The 26664-nt window shown below is 33.0% G+C and overlaps 1 long non-coding RNA gene across 1 annotated transcript; it reads left to right on the top strand.

Moving 5' to 3' along the window:
* The first annotated feature begins 1614 nt into the window (after positions 1 to 1614).
* On the top strand, positions 1615 to 3849 carry LOC139485583 (uncharacterized). Its single transcript, XR_011655345.1, has 2 exons — positions 1615 to 1744; positions 3477 to 3849. It is a non-coding gene; the product is annotated as an uncharacterized lncRNA (long non-coding RNA).
* Positions 3850 to 26664: the final 22815 nt, after the last annotated feature.

Below are 26664 nucleotides of genomic sequence, written 5' to 3'. Positions count from 1 at the left end.
TTTTTCAAATCAACTTGGATTTTCATCAAACTATGCAGCTATCTTAGAAATATATTAAGCTTACTGAATCCCATGTCATTTAGTTTTTTGTTGTATTGCTGTAAAATTTAAGAATTAAAGTAATCTTGGTAAAAAAAAGCTAGGATTTGCAATTAAGATAGGCATCTTTAATTTTTTTAATAACTTTTTCAAATCAACTTGGACTTGCATCAAACTATGCAGCTATCTTAGAGATATATTAAGCTTACTGAATCTTAGGTCATTTTGTTTTTTGTTGTATTGCTGTCAAATTTAAGAATTAGATAAATGTAGGTCAAAAAAGGTAGAATTTGCATTTCGAACAAAATAGAGATAGTACACTTTACAATGTAATGGTTAAATTTGACAGCAATACAACAAAAAACAAAAATGACCTGGGATTCAGTAAGCTTAATATATATCTAAGATAGCTGCATAGTTTGATGATAATCCAAGTTGATTTGAAAAAGTTATTAAAAAAATTAAAGTGTACTATCTCTATTTTGTTCGAACTGCAAATTCTACCTTTTTTGACCTAGATTAATTTAATTGTTAAATTTGACAGCAATACAACAAAAAACAAAATGACCTGGGATTCAGTAAGCTTAATATATATCTAAGATAGCTGCATAGTTTGATGAAAATCCAAGTTGATTTGAAAAAGTTTTTTACCTATTGTAAAATTAAATTCTTTCATTTCACAGCAATAAATCAAACTACCTAATAAGCTTGAATTTTGTAAGATCAATATTTAATTTATTTAGATGGGGTGATTTACACCAGTCAAAACTAAAATTGTTTATCATATTCTGTTTCTGTTTGAATGTTTCTTGTATGTATTTTTGGGCTAATTAAAATAAAATGTTTACTACTTCAGGTGGCTCACCCCAATAGTGACCCCCGGTAGAATTTTTTTATTTTCACATATTCTGTGGATTTTTTTATGCTGAATCCAAAAATGCAAAGAAAAAAGGGGGTCACCAGGCTCGTTTTCTCCTTAAATTGAAGCGAAATGTGCGATTTTGACCCTATTTCTAAACATGCCCACCCTTCCAACAATAACGGTTACATCAAATTCAAAGACTTTTAAAACCAAGTCAGTATGATTTTTATGAGAAAAAACATTAGAATTTGAAATGTAAACCTTTCCCTTGGTTGTTTTTGACTTAAAAATCCTTTTATTTTCAGATTAATGTCCAAATTTTGCATTTTCTAATTTTAGTTTAAGGCAAAAAATATTGGTTTAATCGATTTTTCGTAAAATTTCCCCGGTAGATTTTTTTTAGAAAAAGAAATGTCAAAGCTATGAACTTTTCGAACATTTTAAGGTAAAATAAAATGGGGGTCACCAGGCTTTTAAAAAAAGTTACGAGCTTTTGTTTAACCCCTCTACCCCATAAGGTCTGATTTCAATGCACTCCATTAATTACTTAATTGTGAATTCTTTATCGATGGCTTTGATAAAATAATGTTTGTAATTATATCAATAAACGATGGCTGAATATAAATGTGGTTATCGTATTACTGTTTGTTATCAAAAAATGAAATTTTGATTATTTTGGTGAAATACGGTAATTTTGTTTGGCGCCAGTTGCTTCCCTCTAATTTGGCGCCATTATCGGACCAGAGGAATTTCAAGGTCGCCATTGCCGAGCAGCATACTATATTGATGAATACGACCATGTACATGCATAACAGACATTGTGGCGAGTATACAACGATGAAGGTAGAGTTATTACATAAGAAAACATAGATTTCGATATATTAGGCGGCCAAATGTTATCAGTATAACGAAAAATACAAACTTGGGGGTTGTCTCAAAATACTCGCTACTGTTGAAAATCACTGCGGCTGAAACCTTGCACGGGCTCAATTTCTGTTCCATGTTTAATGTTATAGATCGTTATAGCTGGTATCTTATTTATATGTTTATTTTCCCTTTTACAGACAAGTTGCAAACATGTAAACATGTCTGGCCAGTTTTGCAAAATATCCGTGTGCAAACGGCCGAAGAGGAAGGGATGACATCTATTGTCATTTTTACGCTACCGTTAGTGTCAATGAATTAGTCTTTTTTAATCATCATTTTTAATATCTAATTTTGTAGCCAAGTTAGGTTCATATTAGTCTGAGATTAGCACCAGCTAAATTGAGCTTGTCTGGCAAAACAGCCGTTGGACGTCAGAGTAATCTCGGACTAGGGACATATGTATGTGGGGTACCCCATAACTTCCCTCGGGACAGTTTCTACTCTCTACTCCTTGACCGCAACTATATTTCCCTTCCCATTTTACCCTAAAATACACCCCCCTTTTTACTTCAATTCTTCCATCTCCTTGCCCCAAGTGAAAATATATTTCAAAGATACCCCCTTTTCTCTGATCCCTCATTCCCCTGTCTCCTTACCCCTGTCCACCCCTCTATTAAGGTCTGGGGTTTGATTGACTTGTTTATGTTCTTCAGAATATGATATAATTGGCCTAATTTGTAAATGATAAACCCTACAGTAGGAGGCAATACATCTTATCGAAGGATTCATCTTGATCAATCACAATTTGTTTACCATTAACCCCCCCCCCCCCCTAAATTCTGTTAGGTATACAAAAATGTCTTAATGTCTAGTAATAGAAGTATTAGGGTTAAACATGTACAGAATGTGGCCATAAGTATTTGTCACTTGAGATTTTTAGCTGTTCATATATAATATTGTATATAATATAAAAATGAAGATGTGGTACGATTGCCAATGAGACAACTATCCACAAAAGACCAAAATGACACAGACATGAACTATAGGTGTATACATTTTTTCAAAAAAAAATATTTTGGATTGATTTTAAGCATCCTGGTACCAATAGAAGCAGTATTATCACAGGTTTATTTTTTTGTTATATTTTTTGTGTGTCTCATTTTCATTATTTTCTGTTCAGAAATTCGATATATATTCAATCAAATTAAATTATAAAAAAATATTTTATGTGTTCTCAAGGGAAAACAAAAATACATGAAAACGAACCTACTATCAAATAAACACATATTAATTTAGACCATTTTACTTCTTTTAAGGTTAGTACCCTTGCATTACCAGTTTTATCAAACTTGCATGTACCTCCCAAATTTGGTTTCTGTTCTCCAACTTCAGTTTGCCTCTACCAATGTTATGAAACTAATACACAATTAATGCATATATATATATGCTTACTACATTGTACCAACAAGCACACATGAAGTTTGAATTTTTGGTGGGGTCGCTTTTACTTTTCTAGAGTTATGCCCTTTACAAATTAAAAAAATGCTGAATTTTTGTTCCTTTCATTAACACAAGTTTGCTTCATTCAAATGTTCTGAAACTTATATGCAATGCTAACTACAACAACACTCAGATCAAGTACAAATTTGGGTGGTGTCACTCTTTTCATCAGATTTTCTGACAGAATTACTCTGATATTTAATTTCAGGCTGCAAGTACATTTGTACATGTACATTGCAAATGGAAGGAGTGAGCTTGGAATGTTCAACTTTACTTGGAAACTATTGGCAAAGTACTGACAGAATTTCATGAGAAGCCAGTATCATATTCTAGTCTTGCAACTGGAAACTATGCGTAAAGTGCAGAAACTTAAGAACAACATTCTACATGTATATATGCAATATGTGTTGCCACAATCCACTTAAGGAGCTAAGATCAACTATAAATTGGAACTACATGTATATGCTTTAGTGCTGTCAAAATCCTTTAAAAAAATCGAATCAAAAGGACCTACTTCACCTATATATATAGCTACCTGTCCCAATGATGAATACAGATCATATATATGAGTCTAACTCTTAAACAGTGAAGGAGAATAAAAATAAAGAAAATATAGAGCTGATCAGCTAATGATTGTACATGTACAAGATGTATAAATGGCAACAATTCTTACATGTATACTAGTACATTGAAATTAATTATATTAATAGATGTTTTATAAATTTGATCTCATAGATATTAGACGGAATAAAATCAATCACGTTTCAAAAATTTGATTTAGTTGAGCCTTTTTTTACCCCAGTTTTCAGGACATATATGATATTATGGTATACCATTGACTGTCCGTCGTCAACATGTCGGACATATACTCAAAAATAATAAATACTAATAGGTACATGTAGTAGATAAACTATTTGCGTGAAATAATTTACAATTCTGTCTGGCAATTGTCATTGACCACATAATCATTTGTATGGTTCATTGGTCAACAGTAAGTCCTCTTTAATTTAATATGCTATATTGTGTAATCAATAGGTCATCTTCATGTATATTTGGTGTATAAAATGATTATTAAATGTATTATAACAAATTAAAATATCAAATAAGAGGATGTGATATGATTGTAAATGAGACACAAGAGACCAAATAACACAGAAATAACTATACATGTAGGTCACCATATGGACTTCAACAATGAGTAAAACCTATTCTGCATAGTTGGTTTTAAAGGTCTCGAAATGACAAATGAACAATTTAAAACATTTCAAATGAGAAAACTAATGGGTGATTTATGTACAAAATAATGAATGAATAACAAATATGTCTGTCGTGCAGGGTTTATCTGAACTTAATCTCATTTTCATGGACTTGTCTGTTTCTTGAATTCTAAATATGTTTCAAAATATTTGGTTGATGCGATGATTGTTACAGAGTCCGACATAACGTGGGGGCTCATTGGTGGATTATATTGTGAATAACTGAAGCCGGCCCCGCTTTGGCAGTCAGTCCCCACATTGCCACTAGAGAAATAAAATAACTGAGAAAAAAAAAATTGTATAAGAAAAAAAAATTAAATCACGATAATGTCCTGTCGATATGCACATCTACATAGTATGTCCTTATTATCTACAAAGTTTCATGAAATTCTGTTGTGTGGTTTCAGAGGAGTTTTGATGACAAGCTGTTTGCAGTAGTATACTGCAGCAAATAAGTTCAAAGGGGCGTAACTCCTAGAAAAATAATTCGTAATTTCCTGTCGATATGCACATCTACATAGTATGTCCTTATTATCTAAAAAGGTTTTATGAAATTCTGTTGTGCGGTTTGAGAGAAGTTGCAATGACAAACTGTTGCAGTAGTATATTGAAGCAAATAAGTTCAAAGGGGCCTTACTCCTAGAAAAAAACTATGTATATCTAAATAGTATGTCCTTATCTAAAAAGGTTTCATAAAATTCAATTGTGCGGTTTGAGAGGAGATGCGATGACAAACTTGCAGTAGTATATTGAAGCAAATAAGTTCAAAAATTAAGATAAAGCGAAACCCAACGTCCACGGCTTCCCTCTTCATCTTCACACAATTACTATCATTGTTTTCATAGAACATTGCAAGGTTCATGTTCGGAACCATATCGAAATATATTGGTTTTACTAATGTCCTACAATAATTATATCACATAATCTATAATTATGTTTATAAAGAGATATATTCCTTCTGATAAGAAATTATCAAGTTTGTATTATATATGCTATTTATAAATTTTATATGTTTGCAATCAATCCTACACTAATATAGCGTTTCGGCGGTATTTTTTATGATAAATAAAATATTGTTATATAGGTCCGCCATCATCAGGGATTGTCCTATATATTTCAAAAATTATGGTTTCTTTACCTTGGTCGATGTCAGAATATCTGATAAATTTCTGTGCCTTTTATAAGCAATTATCGGTGTTTTTGTGAATACTTCATTGCAAACCACATTATCTCTTATGAGATGCCAATGTTTTAAAAGGTGTTTTCGTAATTTGCTTATGCAAGGATTATATTTAGTAGCCATTACAAGAGGAATTTCCTCTTTACGTTTCCCTTCCTTAGTTGAAAACAAATGCTTTCTCTCTTTGGTTAAGGCTTCATTGAAGCTAGACATGATTTCAGTGTCAGTGTAACCCCTATTTATCAAATTCTGTTTGAACTTTAAGAGAATTTCTCTAAGGTCATTATCATTGTTTGTTGATCTTCTGTAACGAATTACTTCTCCCCGGATAAATGCTTTAAACACGTGCTCCTTATGAGAGCTATTTCTGTGCAAATATAGAAAAGAATTCGTAGGTTTGAAATGGGTTTTCATGTCTAATATATTATCTGCTAGAAATCTTCTGCCCTTGAATAAATGAACGTCTAGAAATGTTGTGTCAGATTCTGAAATTTCATATGTGAATTTGAGAAATTTGTGATGGCTATTAGCCAATTTAAAAAATTCTTCAAGTTCATGTCTTTTACCGTGGTGTATTATTATTCCATCATCCATGTATCTGGCATAATAAAATATGTTTGTCTTGTAAGGAAATGACGAAATAATTTCTTTCATTATTTGATATAATAAAATATTACAACACTCTGGTGCACAGCAGGCCCCAATTGCAGAACCTAGACATTGTTGATATAATTGATCATTAAATTCAAAGATATTATATTGCAGAACATATCCCAAGAGGGAAACTAAATCATCTGTAGAGGGATATTTTATAGTGTAATGCGATTTATCAAATGCATCATATGCTGCTCTTACTGCTAAAAGAATTTCTTCAATTGGATTGATTGCAAACATATAAAATTGATAAATAGCATATATAATACAAACTTGATAATTTCTTATCAGAAGGAATATATCTCTTTATAAACATAATTATAGATTATGTGATATAATTATTGTAGGACATTAGTAAAACCAATATATTTCGATATGGTTCCGAACATGAACCTTGCAATGTTCTATGAAAACAATGATAGTAATTGTGTGAAGATGAAGAGGGAAGCCGTGGACGTTGGGTTTCGCTTTATCTTAATTGTTTATGTTGGGTTTTTGCCCACCGGAACTTACCCGAGAATAATCATTTTGTTGATTACTGTGGATTCATTTTTATTCGTTGGATACCAATTTTCGTGGGTTTCGTGGATACAGATGAACCACGAATTAAAATGTTGAACGAATAACATATTTTCAATAGGCTCTGTATGCAGAGATTGGCAAAGCCACGAAATCAAATATCCACGAAAATGCAAGTTTTTAGCAATCCACGAAAATTGATACCCACGAAAATAAATGAATCCACAGTATCCGGTTTTCCCATACTTCACTCAATTAATGTCATTGAATTGTAATATTTACAAAGAGATCATAATACATATATCAACCATGTTATAAGCTCTATTGTTTTAACAAAGACTCCATGACTGTAATTTATTACAGTTAATTGTTTGCTCAAACCAGCCTGATAGTGCTTCGGTGGACTTTGAAAATTTCAACCGTAACAAATTTATAATTACCAACAAGTAGCAAAATTTGTCGATTTTGCCGGTCCCCCTTTCATCCTCATAAGATTTATGAGATCCTATAAGACAATGTACTTCCTGCCATTCTAGTGATCTTTGACACTAGTAGACTTTGGTCATTTATACTTTGAACGTTTAATGTACTGCACGCCATTTCTAGTAAAGATGAGTAAGCTGTCTCTAAATAAATCCAAAAAGGAGGAAATTCTTCCAACACAGGATGCCTTCAAGGACCCTATTGATACGGAGGATTTTGACCTATCTCTTCCCCTGACAAATATTTCGTCGGCACCGAAGAAGGAGGAGGACAAAACTGAAAGTGACTTCTCGGATGTGGTATCTGGCGCAGTCAGGGATTTGAGGACTATTATGAACAGCAAACTGGCCATAGCTAAGGCCAGAGAGGGATTGGCCTATGGCCTGCAAGAGGATGGGAACATTCCTCCATTCTGCAAAATCCTTCTTGATTGTAGACCGGACCTCCTGAATAGAGATTATTCAAAGGAACTGGTAGAAATATGGACAACCAAGCTGAAGGAAACCAAAACGACCCTCCTTACAGAGTCCGTTAAATTCCTAGACAATAAAATTTCTGACATTGATGGGGTAATTAAGAAAAAACTAGATAACACCAAAACTATCATTGGTGTAGCAACTAAATGTGCCGGCCTGGCTCGATCCGATTTGGCTAAGAGATTCTTGGACATGAAGGAACGCCAGGAGAAGGATCTAGCAGAGTTCAAAACCGACATACGTGCCAAACAACCCATCCCTACATGGAAGAGATCCAACATCCATTTCAAAAAGGGCAACAACAGGAGAGGAAGACCATACTAATTAACTGTGTAATAAACATTATACTGTGTAAACATGAACATATTGTTCATACCTACTGGATGAGTGCGTAAAATTTTGAACGTGATTAATTGACAGACTATATGTTTTTTCACATTGAGATTAATTTTCTATTTAATGGTATGTTATTCTTTTTTATCAGACATTATTTAGTCGCTTTTTGTATTCCATAACGCATGATGAACAGTAAATATTTTATTGTTTTGATATTTTTCATATGGGATAATTACCAATATAAAAATGTGTTAAACTTCCAATGTTTTCGTTACTTCCTGTCAATCAGTAAATTTATATCAATGACCAATCAGATAATAGCTATGCTATCCAGCCACACCCCATTGAGTTTCCCAGTCTGCATTGACACACAAGACAACTTCATCTCTGCCATATTGCGGCAGTCATGGCTAGACGCTTTAATGTTCATATGAAAAAGAAAAAGTATGGCAAGCGCCAAAGAAACAAAGTTGCAATGCAACAATCAAAAATAAAATTCCAAATAAAACAGGCTAAACAGCATGTGGTTAATCTGTCAATGAAAACTTTAACTGACAATGAATATTTGCTGCTTTCAAAAGGGTTGAAATTCATACCTGCTCCCGCATTGAAAGGGGCAAAAAATGATTTAATGAGAGACTTTAATGAATTTGCTAGAAAATTAAGCTGTAAATTTCTATTTTATTCAAAGAATGAAAATATACACCCATTCAGGGAGAATAGCAAATATGAACCTCACTACAGCTGTGATGCACTTGAAAATTATATCTTCCAAACAAAACATGAGTTGTCGTCAATGCAGCCTCGGAGATTTAGAGACAATCTGAAACCTGGTGAGAGGTCAAGCATATCTTCACTCTTGCGAGACAAATCAATTCTTATTAAGAAAGCTGATAAAAGCAACAATGTTGTTGTTCTTGATAAGAGTATTTACTTATCCGAAGCTTATCGGCAATTACAATCGCATCACTACACAAGTCTTGACGGTTTTGACTTCAAGGTTCTCAGAAATAATATCAATGATTATGTCACTAGAATGCACATTCATAATGAAATTGACGAAATTTTGTAGATTATGACAATGTCATGAGTATAGGATTTAATATTGATTTAATAGTTCCTCCAGGGAGACCTATCATTTCCCAGATTGGTACGATCACTGAATACATAGGTCGTTATGTTGATTATTTTCTTGTGCCAATAGTTAAGAAACACCATACTTTCATCAGAGATTCATCTGATTTTATACAAAAAATCGAAACAATCAAACCATTAGACAATTGCCTATTATGTAGTTTTGACATAAGTCAGATGTTTACCAACTGTCCAATTGAAGAAATTCTTTTAGCAGTAAGAGCAGCATATGATGCATTTGATCAATCGCATTACACTATAAAATATCCCTCTACAGATGATTTAGTTTCCCTCTTGGGATATGTTCTGCAACATAAACAATTAAGATAAAGCGAAACCCAACGTCCACGGCTTCCCTCTTCATCTTCACACAATTACTATCATTGTTTTCATAGAACATTGCAAGGTTCATGTTCGGAACCATATCGAAATATATTGGTTTTACTAATGTCCTACAATAATTATATCACATAATCTATAATTATGTTTATAAAGAGATATATTCCTTCTGATAAGAAATTATCAAGTTTGTATTATATATGCTATTTATCAATTTTATATGTTTGCAATCAATCCAATTGAAGAAATTCTTTTAGCAGTAAGAGCAGCATATGATGCATTTGATAAATCGCATTACACTATAAAATATCCCTCTACAGATGATTTAGTTTCCCTCTTGGGATATGTTCTGCAATATAATATCTTTGAATTTAATGATCAATTATATCAACAATGTCTAGGTTCTGCAATTGGGGCCTGCTGTGCACCAGAGTGTTGTAATATTTTATTATATCAAATAATGAAAGAAATTATTTCGTCATTTCCTTACAAGACAAACATATTTTATTATGCCAGATACATGGATGATGGAATAATAATACACCACGGTAAAAGACATGAACTTGAAGAATTTTTTAAATTGGCTAATAGCCATCACAAATTTCTCAAATTCACATATGAAATTTCAGAATCTGACACAACATTTCTAGACGTTCATTTATTCAAGGGCAGAAGATTTCTAGCAGATAATATATTAGACATGAAAACCCATTTCACACCTACGAATTCTTTTCTATATTTGCACAGAAATAGCTCTCATAAGGAGCACGTGTTTAAAGCATTTATCCGGGGAGAAGTAATTCGTTACAGAAGATCAACAAACAATCATAATGACCTTAGAGAAATTCTCTTAAAGTTCAAACAGAATTTGATAAATAGGGGTTACACTGACACTGAAATCATGTCTAGCTTCAATGAAGCCTTAACCAAAGAGAGAAAGCATTTGTTTTCAACTAAGGAAGGGAAACGTAAAGAGGAAATTCCTCTTGTAATGGCTACTAAATATAATCCTTGCATAAGCAAATTACGAAAACACCTTTTAAAACATTGGCATCTCATAAGAGATAATGTGGTTTGCAATGAAGTATTCACAAAAACACCGATAATTGCTTATAAAAGGCACAGAAATTTATCAGATATTCTGACATCGACCAAGGTAAAGAAACCATAATTTTTGAAATATATAGGACAATCCCTGATGATGGCGGACCTATATAACAATATTTTATTTATCATAAAAAATACCGCCGAAACGCTATATTAGTGTAGGATTGATTGCAAACATATAAAATTTATAAATAGCATATATAATACAAACTTGATAATTTCTTATCAGAAGGAATATATCTCTTTATAAACATAATTATAGATTATGTGATATAACTATTGTAGGACATTAGTAAAACCAATATATTTCGATATGGTTCCGAACATGAACCTTGCAATGTTCTATGAAAACAATGATAGTAATTGTGTGAAGATGAAGAGGGAAGCCGTGGACGTTGGGTTTCGCTATATCTTAATTAAAAATCTTCTCCTCTGAAACTACTGGGCCAAATTTAACCAAACTTGGCCACAATCATCATTGGGGTATCTAGTTTTAAAAATGTGTGGCGTGACTCCGCCAACCAACCAAGATGGCTGCCATGGCTAAAAATAGAACATAGGGGTAAAATGCAGATGTTGACTTATATCTCTGAAACCAAAGCATTTAGAGCAAATCTGACATGGCGTAAAATCGTTCATCAAGTGAAAATCTATCTGCCCTGAAACTTTCAAATGAATCGGACAACGGGTTGTTGGGTTGCTGCCCCGAAATAAGTAATTTGAAGGAAATTTTGCAGATTTTGGTTATTATCTTGAATATTATTATAGAACGAGATATAATGTAATCAGCAATAATGTTCAGCAAAGTAAGATCTACAAATAAGTTAATTTGACTAAAATGGTCAGTTGACCCCTTAAGGAGTTATTGCCCTTTATAGTCAATTTTGACCAATTTTTCGTAAATTTTTGTAATCTATTACAAAAATCTTCTCCTCTGAAACTACTGGGCCAAATTAATCCAAACTTGGCCACAATCATCTTTGGGGTATCTAGTTTAAAAAATGTGTGACGTGACCCGACCAACCAACCAAGATGGCTACCATGGCTAAAATAGAACATAGGGATGAAATGTAGATTTTGACTTATATCTCTGAAACCAAAGCATTTAGAGCAAATCTGACATGGCGTAAAATCGTTCATCAAGTAAAAATCTGTCTGCCCTGAAACTTTTAAATGAATCGGACAACGGGTTGTTGGGTTGCTGCCCCGAAATAAGTAATTTGAAGGACATTTTGCAGATTTTGGTTATTATCTTGAATATTATTATAGAAAGAGATAAAATGTAATCAGCAATAATGTTCAACAAAGTAAGATCTACAAATAAGTTAATATGATTAAAATGGTCAGTTGACCCCTTAAGGAGTTATTGCCCTTTATAGACAAATCGGATAACCTGTTGTTGGGTTGCTGCCCCCGAATTAGTAATTTTAAGGAAATTTTGCAGATTTTGGTTATTATCTTGAATATTTTTATAGATAGAGATAGACTGTAAACAGCAATAATGTTCAGCAAAATAAGATCTACAAATAAGTCAATAAGACCACAATTGACCCCTTAAGGAGTTATTGCTCTTTATAGTCAATTGTTAACAATTTTCATAAATTTTTGTTAATTTTTGTAAATTTTAAGTAAATATTTTCCACTGTAATTACTGGGCCAAGTTCATTATAGATAGAGATAATTGTAGCAACAAGAATATTCAATAAAGAAAGATCTACAAACACATCACTGATCACCATCACCAAAACTCAATTTTGTCATGAATTTATCTGTGTTTATTGTTAATATGCACATAGACCAAGGTGAGCGACACAGGCTCTTGAGAGCCTCTAGTTTTATATGACTGCACATAATGAAAATTAAAGTTGTGCATACTGAATGATCACTGGCAAGTATTTCAAGCATAATACAGATGAGAACATGCAGATAAGTATCAATTATGAAAGTTATGCAAAGTAAGACGGGAGCTAGATAAAATATGGACTGCCATAAGAAAATGAATGGACAATTATGCTTGGTGCATGTATAGGCGAAATTCCCCCTTTTTACCCTACGAGGCTTCGTATGTATACATCCAGCTGTTTGAACACCCTGTATAATCAAGGGATCATCTGTCAGATTAGTCATATTTCTATGTTGCATGTAACCATACGATATGAAAATAAGCAGATGTGGTATGATTGCCAATGAAACAACTATCCACAAAAGATCATATTTAAAATTCAATATTATAAATAAAAAAACATTATCTCCTTCTATCATCACGCATAGATCGATGATTAGTTATGCATTTCTTTGCCACGGTAAGATCAAATCAGTGTTCACAAACAAAATTGTCATTCACATTTTTTGCCGCATTGACATCACTCAACTATATTTGTGATCATTTGTTTTAATCAAGAACTTTCCTTATTAGCTTACCTTTTAAAAAAGCATGTCAAAAATTAAGATAGAAGTTAAAGTTTGCCAACATCACCGGCTTATATAGCGTTCCTGTGTACAGGGCGTAGTTTTTAAATTACAATCCAAACTTTTCCTGAACCTAGTAGTAGTATAGATTTTTTTTTATATATAAAGTCTTTAGTAGTGTTTGAGACTGCCCGGCACGCTGCGGGTGTTTGTCCTAGCAAAATCCCGACACGGTGAAACCAAAAATTTTGCGGTTCTCCGCAAAGCATGCAGTATTGAGGAATTATATCATAGACCGATTTATAAGGTCGGAATACTAGGCCAGTCCCGGTTACTTTTGACAGTGATGGATCCAGGGGGAGGGTTCCGGGTTCCCCGGCCTTTTTTGGACGATCAATGCCTTGAATGGGGAAATATAGTTGTCCTGGGTTGGGAACCCCCTTTTAAAATGGCTGGATCCGCCCGATTGATTAATTTTCATCTTCATAAAAAAGCGGGAAACAGCAAATTATTGAAGTGTCGTTTTATTTCTGCAGGAAAACAAATAATGATTTTAGTGAAATAAGTTGCTGGATCCATTAGTCTATTTTAATAACATTCAGTGCTCTGATTCAATTATTTTAGTTTTAATGCTGATATTTCTTTTTTTTTTAATATGAACTCGGTTGACATATTGATAGATACAACAGAAAATTGCAAATCAACAAAATAACAATTCACAAAATTAGTAATAGAAAAGTATCATAAAAATAGAAAACATTGGCCCCGAGGTCTTAGATTATAGGACTTAGTCTAGTGTTCCGGAAATCATGGAATTGTGATACGAGAAAAATTATCAGATGATTTTCGTGCAGGTAAACAAATCTTTAAATGAAAATGTTAAGTATTAAGTCTGTTAGAAAATTGGCATGTTCAAATTTGTTTTGGGGAAAATAAAAAATATTTAACTAATTATCAAAATTTTGCAGTGGAAAAATATATCGCATACTCGGGAATAAACTCCTAAAAATACTTGGAAATAAAGATATTTCAAGTTTTAAATAGATTTATGACAGAAACAAACTGTTATAAAACGCCAAACGGATTATAGCATGAAAACAAACCCGCCCCGATGTTTTTAAAGCATACTATACGGGCAGAGACATATATATACACATATATGTCTCTGATACGGGTCACAAGTTTACCTGTTTTTGAAAGCTGTACGATGACATGAAGTTGTTTACATCGCTATCATTTGTTTACAGTTAATCATTGCGTCATTGGCAAAACATTTTCAAAAATAAATATCCAAAACATCATTTAATTCAACCGGTATTTAAGTGAATTCAAAATATGGCACGAACGGACCAAAGAGGCGACCGTGTAAGATGAGAATGCGCTTTGGGAGCGAAGCGGCACCAAATACCGTGGACGTCATACATGTGACTTTGTCAGTATTTATATGTTCTTTTTTTTTTAATGTTATGCTTAAATCATGTATATTTTTCCCCTTTTTGACTTTTATGCGAAAAATAAAGAAAGCACTCTGAATTTCTGACCGTTCGTATTTCCTGTTTTGAAGAACGTTTTTCATCACTTGTTTACATCGTCAAGGGTGCTTTCATACACGCCCGCGTTCCAAGGTCGTCAAAGCTATTTTTGAGAAGACCCCTTAAAGCGACCGTTTCCAAGGCACTCGTCGTAAGAAACATGCGTTAAAATATGCGCATTGGTAAAGGGCCGAGCCACCTTAAGCATTTGAAAAAAGTGTATGTCCCATGCATTGAGATAATGAAAAATCATCACTACGTTGAAAAAAGTACATGTCCCCTTACCATTTGCACCGGTCCCCCCTGCTTGATAAATAATGCACCGTCCCTAATCACATCACAAATATTAATATATTATAAAAGAAGTTGATGTTGACTAAACGTCCATCTTCATTTATGATATTGGCCTTTCTTATTTGGCTGCATATTTGAGAATTGTTCTGACAATACACAAATCATATTGAGTTACATAAATGTATCATATATGATTCAAAATACCTTTAATGATTTATTTTTAGGACTGGTTGATATTTGAGCTTATGAGAGACTAACAAATTGAAAGTTTATTTTGGAGACATTTTTGTTGTTTTTGAACAAGTAAAATACAGTTAACAGAAACAGACGCAGAAAATTCTTTCAAGATGCAGAAAGATACAGCATGCAAATAAATGAACTTTTTACACTAGTACATGTATGCCCTCAAAGACAAAGATCAGTACAGTATGTCCCTTATTTGCACTTAACTCTTTACACTAGTACATGTATGCCCTTAAAGACAAAGATCATTACAATATGTCCCTAATTGACATGCTGTATCTTTCTGCATTTTGAATTGAAACACACAGCAATTCAAATATAATTTAGAGTTATCTGCTTCAGAAACGTACATCTGGTAATAAAACAACTGAAGACAAGAATATTGGAAAACGACTAGCTATGGAGAAATATAAAAAATGTACACGATGATTTTCCCGCAACATAAAGACATTATTATCACATGATTTTTAACAATGTTACACTATTAGTTTATGTTATCTAGATAAATTCATTCATTTATATCTAAAACCATTAGTATTTAATAAAAGTAACAAATAAAGGCAACAGTAGTATACCGTGGTTCAAAAGTCATAAATTGATTGAGAGAAAATAAATTCAGGTTTAACAAAAACTAAAGCAAACACATCAACTATAAGAGGAAAACCACGAAACATCAGAACACTGAAGTGACAACAAAAACGAAAATGCAACATACACAGAAACGAACTATTAGATAGCAACTGCCATATTCCTGACTTGGTACGGGACATTTGAAGAGTAATAATGGGTCGAAAGTGGTTTTAACACACTTCAAAAACTCTATCTTAAAATAATTTAATTTAATAATTTAATAAATAGTAAATGTGTACATGACATGTGTAGGTCACAAACAACTATACCGGGTGAAGGAGGCGAAGATGAGTTTGTTTACCTTTGTATAAAGCTATTTCAAGATGATAGTGCAAATGAGTTTGCCAGTTACTTTGGGTCAGAAAAAGGTAAATCAAATTAGTAAAAAGGCAATTACTTATGCGTTTGTTGTTATACGTTTTATTAACGAATATGAATGATTGTTAAACATATGAACATAAAATTTGAAATTTGCTTGTATGAAATCCTGTCTTGTATACATTGTGTATATATTTATGTTACGTTTCATTCTATATGTTGTATATTGTAGCATCAGCATGTTAGACAAGGATAAGGATCCCGTATTGCCGGTAAATCCACAAAATCCATTATATAGAAAAATATAAAACCAGAAGATGTAGTTGTAAAGCAGCATGAAGTGTAATGTAAACAGTCAGAATATTATGACTTAAAAAACCAAAAGCTTAGAATGGAAATAACCATTCTTAGGTCACAGATGGACAAACATGAATTGGCTTCCTCAGTATGTGATTTGTTTGGACTTGAACTTTAAAAGATATTTGCTCGTGTGTGTGTGTGTGTGTGTGTGTGTGTGTGTGTGTGTGTGTGTGTGTGTGTGTGTGTGTGTGTGTGTGTGTGTGTGTGTGTGTGTGTGTGTGTGTGTGTGTGTGTGTGTGTGTGTGTGTGTGTGTGTGTGTGTGTGTGTGTGTGAGTGTGTGAGAGAGTGTGTGTTTATTGGTTAATTTACATGTTTCAATTGTACAACAAAGTTTTACAAAAAAATGATGATTGTTTATGATATTTTATTTGAATTTTACTCTCTATGTGCGTGTTCAACCAAAGAATACTCTGCAAATGTGGTCACGTACCGTACGACCTTCCTCTGGACCCCTAAAGGGTATATCTATACACGAATCATCAACCTCATCAGCATCATCCATTGGTTCCTTCAAGTTTATAGCGATGTTATGGAGCCCCGCACGCACATGCCATAATCATAGTGCAAACCTTTCTGGGTGAACACGTACTGCAGAATGTAAACAATTGAGTCTTTGTGATCAGTGGACTTAGAATAACAAAGCAATATACATTCAATCTATTCCCTAAATATGGATTATCACAGACTTCTGTGATGCTGTGACCAGTAAACTTTATAGAAGTCATGGCAAATACATGGTAAGTCATTTTTTTCTTACGTTATTGTTATTGCTTTTATTGGGAATGAACTGAAAGTCGATTATTTAATTCTTATATTAAACAAAATTGAAAGCATGCATTCAAAACTAATGTTTGTACCTGCATTTCAGGGCTTAGTGCCTTGCTTCTTTTTGTTTGGTGCTCTATATCAGCTCTTACAATGTCCGTTATGAACTCTAAGCCAGCTCTCCCAAACCGATACCTTGCCCGAAGCTCACGGTCCGACAAATCATTGATGGTGAGCATCGTTACTCGGTATTTTTTCGGCTGATTTTGCGGTACATGGAATCCAAGCACTAGTAGGTCATCCATTTTAATTGTATTATTAAGAATTTAATAGCGATCCTTCTTTCTATTAAATTTAAAAGTAATAGAATATTAAATTTAAGTGTACTTTTAATAGACTATTAACTTTAATAGACGTTTGTGCAACCCAGTCCTGACTAATAGTTAATAAGTTTCATGATTTATTTACCGAGTTTTAAGAAACATTTACAAAGTTAAATAGATAGAAGAAGATGTGGTATGAGTGCCAATGAGAAAACTCTACATATCCAAGTCACAATTTGTAAAAGTAAACCTTTTAGGTCAAAGTATGGTCTTCAACACAGAGTTTAGGCTCACACTGAACATCAACTGCCAAGCTATACAGGGCCCCAAAAATGACTATTTTAAACGTGAAAGCCAACGGTCTTATCTATATAAAAAAAAGGAGAAACGAGAAACACTTATGAACCACATCAACAAATGATAACTACTGAACATCTGGTTCTTGACCTAGGACAGGTGCAAAAAAAAATACAGTTTATATGTTTATATGCAACTCGCTTATTTTAACTCACTTAATATTCTTTTTTTTTTGGCAGCATATTTTCAACCAGTATTAAAGTTAAATGTAGAATGTTATCTCGTACAAGAAAGAGGTATCAACTGAACAGAGAATTGCAAGAATTCGAACAAGGATAAACAGGGGTGTATTATTAAACTGCCATGTCAACCACCGACTGTTGATTGAATAAATTCTGCCAGGAAATAATATTTACCATGTATGCAGTATGAGGAATAAATCTAGCAAAAAATACCAGTTCTTTTTTCTTACAGCTCTGCTATAAAATCATGCAAAACAAACCTTTGATTAACTTGCTTACTATGTTTGTTTGGATGTTTGTAATACAACAGGTAGGTAGTCTGATTAAGTCTGTTTACTATATAGTTATCAAAGGTACCAGGATTATAATTTAGTACGCCAGACGCGCGTTTCGTCTACATAAGACTCATCAGTGACGCTCATATCAAAATAGTTATAAACCAAACAAATACAAAGTTGAAGAGCATTGAGGATCCAAAATTCCAAAAAGTTGTGCCAACTACGGCCAAGGTAATCTATGCCTGGGATAAGAAAATCCTTTGTTAAAATTCAAAGTTTTGTAAACAGGAAATTTATAAAAAAAAAAAAAAATGACCACATAATTGATATTCATGTCAACACCGAAGTGCTGACTACTGGGCTGGTGATACCCTCGGGGACGAATCGTCCACCAGCAGAGGCATCGACCCAGTGGTGTAAATAGTTATCAAAGGTACCAGGATTATAATTTAGTATGCCAGACGCGCGTTTCGTCTACATAAGACTCATCAGTGACGCTCATATCAAAATAGTTATAAACCAAACAAATACAAAGTTGAAGAGCATTGAGGATCCAAAATTCCAAAAAGTTGTGCCAACTACGGCTAAGGTAATCTATGCCTGGGATAAAAAAATCCTTAGTTTTTCGAAAAATTCAAAGTTTTGTAAACAGGAAATTTATAAAAAAAAAAAAATGACCACATAATTGATATTCATGTCAACACCGAAGTGCTGACTACTGGGCTGGTGATACCCTCGGGGACGAATCGTCCACCAGCAGAGGCATCGACCCAGTGGTGTAAATAGTTATCAAAGGTACCAGGATTATAGTTTAGTACGCCAGACGCGCGTTTCGTCTATATACTCGAATTCGATTGGACAATAAACATTAACTTCATTTCAAGTAAATTTTTATTGTCCAACCAAATCCCAGTATAAATTAAAAGACTGAAACTCCGCCTACCTACTGTTTTCAAACATCCAAGCAAACATGGCAAGCAAGTTGATCAAAGTTTTGTTTTGCATGCTTTTATAGAAGAGCTGTAAAAGTTGTTCCATATTCATATATGTTGTGTACAAGGTGTTATTTTCTACTCTACCGAAAATAGTTTGTACAGATCGTTTTTATTTTAAAGTTATTTGATAGACACCATCTGTATGTTCATAATAATAAATTAACTGTTAACAAAACTTTGAATTTTTGAAATACTAAGGCTTTTCTACCTCAGAAATAGATTACCTTAGCTGTATTTTGCAAAACTTTTAGGAATTTTTGGTCCTCAATGCTCTTCAACTTTGTACTTTATTTGGCATTTTAAACATTTTTTGATTCGAAAGTCACTTATAAGTCTTTTGTAGACGAAACGCGCGTCTGGCGTAAGTGTAAACTTTTAGCCCTGGTATCTAAGATGAGTTTATTTACCAGGTGATTTAAAATACTAACCCAGCAGTAAGTGTTACTTAGACATTTATATACGTCACTCGATTTACATTTACATAACTATGTCCTTGGAGAAAGCTACAACTAAGGACACCATAATGCGATAGATTTTATCTATATATTTTCGCTTGAACCAGATCCGCAATCCCCAAGATATCTTCTAGTGCCTCTTAAGGTAGTGTTCCACCTTTTTCATTGTATTTTATATAACTATAGCATGCAGTACTCCCAAAACGGCAGTCACCTATCATTTGGCCTCATTCATTTTATAACTAAATTTATTTAATAAATAGTTAATTGGACTTACTATAACATGTATAATTAAGGATGCAGTTTTATTTATTCTTTTCTTCAGCCATGTTCTTTCTAATTTGGGAATTCGGATATCAGGACAAATAAGGGTAAATAAGGCAACTTGTCAGTGACTGTATTTGATTTGACCTTGCAGTGCATGCATTGTTTTTGTTATATCATCATTACGGCTTTCGTCACTCATATTTGCAAGTTGTTTTTTTTTTATTGTTATATTTGGATAAATTGCAATATTGCTCCAATAAAACGAAATGTAAGTTAAGAAATAAAAAAATTGAAAAAATAGATATTTTATGTAATTGACAGATAACCGTAGGAATATTCGACATCTTAGTACAGAAAAACAACATAAAACAGATACTAATAATTATTAATGTGAGCACTATCGACAATCAACTCTTACTTTTCTCGTTCAGAGAAACAAGCCAAAGAACATATACCAATCATTAGGAATGTAAACGCTATCGACAATCAACTCTTACTTTTCTCGTTCAGAGAAACAATTCAAAGAACAGATACTAATTATAACAAATATTAGCACTATCGACAATCAACTGTTACTTTCCTCGTAGAGAAAAACAATCCAAAGAACATATAGTAATGTAAGAACAACAGCTGCTGTGTATCCGATGTGTTTTGATGAACCACGAGAATCGCCGACACTAATCTTTCTTCTGTGAAATTTAGATAAACTTTCCTTTTTAATCTTTTATTCTTTTTTCAACTTTCTGACTTTTGTTTTTGCCATTTCAGAACTGATGTTGGGCTTCTTGGACACCATATTAGAACAAACATGGGAACCAGCTTCTTCAACTAAAATATAACGTAAATTTAAAAAAGAAATTACAAAAAAATGAAAATCACATATAAGAACAAAAGGAACTTTTTACTTTTAAAAATCTGAATAAAATACTGGGGAGTCTTTTTTTTTTCGTGGATTCTATATTCTATACTACTGTTGCCTTTATCTATATACGTGGACGAAGGACACACTGTATTTTTGTGGAGGAAGGACACACTGTTTTTTTCGTGGACGAAGGACACACTGTATTTTCGTGGACGAAGGACACACTGTATTTTCGTGGATGAAAGACACTATGTATTTTCATGGATGAAAGACACCATGTATTTTCATGGATGAAAGACACTATGTATTTTCATGGATGAAGGACAAATTTTATTTTCGTGAAAAAAAGGATACATTGTATTTCCGTGGATGAAGGACACACTGTATTTTTGTAGATGAAGGACACACTTTATTTTTGAGGTGAAAGGACAAATTGTATTTTCATGGATGTTAGGTTTACTATTTTGCCCAAGTCTACATACAAAGGTATAAGAAATATTCATATTTTGGTTATTTCATTTCACAGAGTTGTGCTATTATAGCTCACCTGAACCAAAAGGTTAAGAGAGTAATAATAACTGGTTGCCACGGCTTTTTTGAGAATTGATATCATAAAGAACCTTAAAATCGACTTCGGTCAGATTTATCATGCAATACCTGCTAGCTGCCTAATTACTCAATTACTTGATATCTTTTTGAGACATTAAAGATTCAAATAAAATATTTAAACTAAACCAAGACATTAGCCTAGTAAGGGATAATGCGTTAAAAATTGGAAAAGCAAAATTAATGTCGTTAAAACATCTTCGTTGTTTTCAAAAACCATTTGCCGCATATTTGTTAATAAATGATATATGTAGGACTCGGAACCGCGATGGTACTCCGAACCGCGATGGTCACGCTGAAGTGCGATGGTCCACGCTGAAGTGCGTTGATTTACACGCTGAAGTGCGATGGTGACATTATGACGCTAACTTGTTGATAACTACACGGAGGCGCGATGGTGGTTACGCTGAAGGGCGATGGCGGTTACGCTGAAGTGCGATGGTCTAGCTGTCTGTGATCTAGAGTTAAAAGCAAAATGTACATGAAATGATTAAATGATATATCTTTATTAAGATTTGACCGAAGTAGCTGCTAGCCTCGCATTTGAAAGATTTTTAAATTTCTGTTAATTCAAACCAAAGACTTTAAAAACTTCATTTTGTTTTATTCTATTATTAAATTTGCCAATTATTAGATACGTAGTAGTATGGTGTCAGAAAATATGATAATCAGGGCGTGTAGGTCTAGAGAATAGTTCTTATGTCACAAAAACTGAAATTAGCTGATTCGCCGCTGGGGAGAAAAATATATAAGGAAGTACACGTATGGGGACCAGTCAGGTTAATGTCGGTCTAACATGTTGTAGAAGTTAAATTAAACGCTGTAACCACAATAAAATAAGGCTAAACTGATAGTGTTCTTACAAATCAACTTCATATAGCAAAAAACGTTTTTAATGCTTGTAAGCAATTTCATCATTAAATTGCACACACTAAATAGTAAAAAGCATACTTGAAGAGAAGTCAAAATTAATATTTAGATCAATACATTTTATTTGTCGTACAAAATGTTTGCCGCATTCTTGCGAACACTGGTTAGGTCATCTACAAACCATGTTCATCTTTTTGTCGCTTTGACATAGCTTTAAATATTTTTGTAATATCCGCCAGCACTGCTTAAACTTGCTCGTGACTTGAATCCTTTGTTATTTTTTTTCATTTCTTTTGTTTGCATGAAATTTTAATCTACAAAAACTTATTATCCTGCCTGCAAATCTATGTTGTATTTGATGTAACGTTATACATGTTGTATATAAAAACGTTACCAATATTCAAACGTCATGCAAAACCATCGCACTTCAGCGAATGGACCATCGTACTTCGGCGTGGACCATCGCACTTCAGCGTGACCATCGCACTTCAGCGTCCCCATCGCACCTCCGAGTCCTACATATGTAAAAATGAAAACAGACATTGGTATGCAGTCATGTATATTTGGTATAATAGATAACATGGTCTCTGACCTGAAATATCTCATTAATCACCTTGGTCGACATTTAAGGACACATAGTGTTGTTCAACTGTGTAGCACGATGTATAGAGGCTTTTTTTTTTTTGTAATCCAAACGTCATATTGCATTAACCATTATAATTGTAAGGTTGTGTAACATAAATCCTGTTACTTTATGGCATGTCGTTATGCATCTTTTTATTATTAATATCTTTATATAACAATTTTATCAAATGTTTTCCTGGAAGGTTTATAATCCCTTTTTTCATATTTCTTCAGATTCAAAAAGAATTAATGGAATTGCTAGATTTCGAGTTCACCAGATGAAAATCGTCAAGAATAGTCGATGACTGATACTTCATAGTTATGCGTCTTCTCTTTCAATTTACAATTTAAACAAAAAGAAATACAGGGGCTTACCATGATTTTAATTTAAAGAATTAAAATAAAAATATTACTGAATATAAAAAACGGAACTTTTCTGTCAGTTTTCATATTTATTAAGGCATCTTGTAAGTTTCAAAATCAATTTGATTGACTTTGCATATCACATAAATGTGAAAACCCCACGAGGTATTTTCAGAAACTTATCTTATATTTGGTCAAGAGATTATATGCAATCATATTATGTTCAAATAATTAAAATGATAATACAATGCATCATGGTCCATTTTATAAACACTTGAAATAGCTTGCCATATTTTTTTTCTTGTCGTACATGTATGTAACGGTTTGTTTAATAGTTTCTAGTTTTCAAGCGAAGATGTTCTTTGATGCCAGGAAATATGACCCCTAAAAATCAGAAAAAACCAACAACATGTACTTAAAGAATTATTAACCGTTATTTCTAATCTACCCTTTTATATTACCCGTATATGGATGTATTATCTAATCTCCATCCTGTCCTCATCCTGTCATTATTCCTGCAGAAGAAACATTCAATGGATTTGGGTCTGACCAGCTTCTTTCTGTGTCGTTGTGAAGTTCCGATGAGGTTCCAATTTCGATAAACCCAATTCCCAAACTTATCCAAAAAGGCATGAATCCCGCATTACTCATCCATTTACCAGGAAAATGCTCAAAATACGCCGTGACCTGATTTCGACGTAAAGAAATGGCAGTACTTGCAGCCCCTAATGCAAATTCATAAAACGTGGCGTCGGATATATTAGAAGAGGACCATAGTGCCACAAAAGCTGACTCCTTTGCCTTCACAAGAAACCGTATATATGTTTTGTTTGAAACATCAACCCGTACAGCGACAATGGTGTATAGTAGCTTAGTATATCAGATGTAACGTATTGTACATTTCCTTGATCCTTTGTCTGAATTATTTCTACCATGGTACCTCAAACATTATATTCAAATTGTAGATTCAATGTCCATGGGATTGCGTTTCTTTTAAATCTTTTACACGCAAGGAAGCTTAGAGGAATTTACTACTAAAAATACCGACTAATCTGTATTCATTTCACTAAAGTGTTAGGCCAAGGCAAGAAGATAATAAGTCACATAACTCTGTTATATTATTTTCTGAATATATGAAAGTCAATACAGTTAATAAAATAAACTCATAAGTGCCTCTCTTTGGCTGAATAGTGCAATAAAAATACCTAAAACGATTGTATAAGTAATAAAACCTATAACAGACAGCGTTCCTCATGTTGAGGAAATATTATGCTGTGGTAGACATTTTTTATTAATTCATGAAAACATAAATACAGGAACTATGTACGTAGATGAAAAAGAAAAATACAAATAAATGCCCCCGAACAGCAAACGCACATGGCAGTCAGATCAAAGCAGCAAAAGGTCAATATATGGTCCTCAACAAAAGAACTACGCAGCCAAATTGTTACAGTAGATCCCGTGGGATATTCATTGATACTGCAGCAACCCAACAAAAAAAAAAAAACAAAAAAAAACAGGCAGCTAGAACACCAAAACGTTTTAGGTAAAACGAAATTAAGCAACATATGTATAACTCCAACAATTAATTTCCTTGCGGGCAAGAATATGCCAGTTGTTTTCCAGTTGTTTCACGTGTTTGAGCTTTTGATTTTGCAATGTACAGGACTTTCCGTTTTGAAGTTTCCTTGGAGTTAGGTATTTTAGTTATTTAACTTTTTAACATTTTAACTTATTGACTTCACATAATCTTATTTTAACCTTTCTAACATTTTACAACAATAACAATAAAGGTTACGCTTTTGACAATTATCAATGACAAAAATGTAGGACATTACTATAATTTGAATAACAAAAAGTATCTTTCAAAAATACTGTTTATTGCAATATTATCTGACTAGATATATTAAAGACTTAACATAACCAAAGTACACTTTCTAATGGTTAACATCATTGCAAACAGCAAAAACAAAGATACATAATATAAAAGGTAAAAATGAGAATGGAAACAGGGAATAACTTATGCGTAGAAAAGAGCGAAAGCAACCATTGGTAATATATTCATAGGCAATTGTTCAGAAGAGATGACTTTTGACTTCAAGTAAAAAAATTATGTGATACTGCAAAGTGGAAAGTTTATAACGACACTTACCTTGAAAAAAGTAAAATCACAAAAATACTGAACTTAGAGGAAAATCAATTCGGAAAGTCCATAATCACATGGCAAAATCAAATAACAAAACGTATCAAAAACGAATGGACAAGAACTGTCATATTCCTGACTTGGTACAGGCATTTTCAAATGTAGAAAATGGTGGATTAAACCTGGTTCTATAGCGCTAACCCTCTCACTTTAATGACAGTCTCATCAAATTCCGTTATATTTACATTGATGCGTTAAATAAACAGACATAATAAATAAAATAGTCAAAATATGGGTACATCAGTCATCATCGTATAATAATTTTAAAAGGAACAATTTAACAGAACGCAAAAACATCTACTATCTACGAACACATTCATTGATTTGAGTGTCTGACGTCAGAAATTTTTTATACGTCACATAAATTTGTCGTTCAATGTGCATACAAACGATTTTAAAATTTTACATAGGCAATGTTAGCATACAGGGTTAAAAAATCTAAAGTATGCAAGAATAAATTTCAGAAATAGACCGAGATTTAAACTAGTCCAAAAGTTATATATAGAATTTAAAAGAATCCACAAATAGTTAATTCCACTACGCGATTGAATGATTTTGACGTTTGTGGTTCAACGTATATAGTAATTCATAATAGAAATATATCATAATGACATATAATAGAACAATATCATACTGACGGGATCTTTTAAAGTACAGAGTCACGTTATAAGAACAAAAGAAATACAAAAAGTCGCATATACAAAACAAACTACCAAAAAACGAAAGCCAATACAAACACATTGACGAGATGTATAAGTACCGAGCCACGTCAAACGAATATCACATAAAACCATTCAACAGTAAAAGTAATATTAATAATAGAACAAAGACAAATGAAAGAACTATAAAACACGTTGTTAAGATGATAAACAACATCAGTACGCAGAATCTATACATGAAGACCATCGTGTATTATTTGAGAAGTTGATACGGAATATTTATCAACAAGGTCTTGGTACCTTCCGATGAACTTTT

Source organism: Mytilus edulis, chromosome 8 (genome assembly GCF_963676685.1).
Source record: "Mytilus edulis chromosome 8, xbMytEdul2.2, whole genome shotgun sequence".
NCBI classification, from domain to species: Eukaryota; Metazoa; Mollusca; class Bivalvia; order Mytilida; family Mytilidae; genus Mytilus; species Mytilus edulis.
Note: the sequence above shows the minus strand (reverse complement) of the source record. Positions and strands in the feature narration are given on the sequence as shown.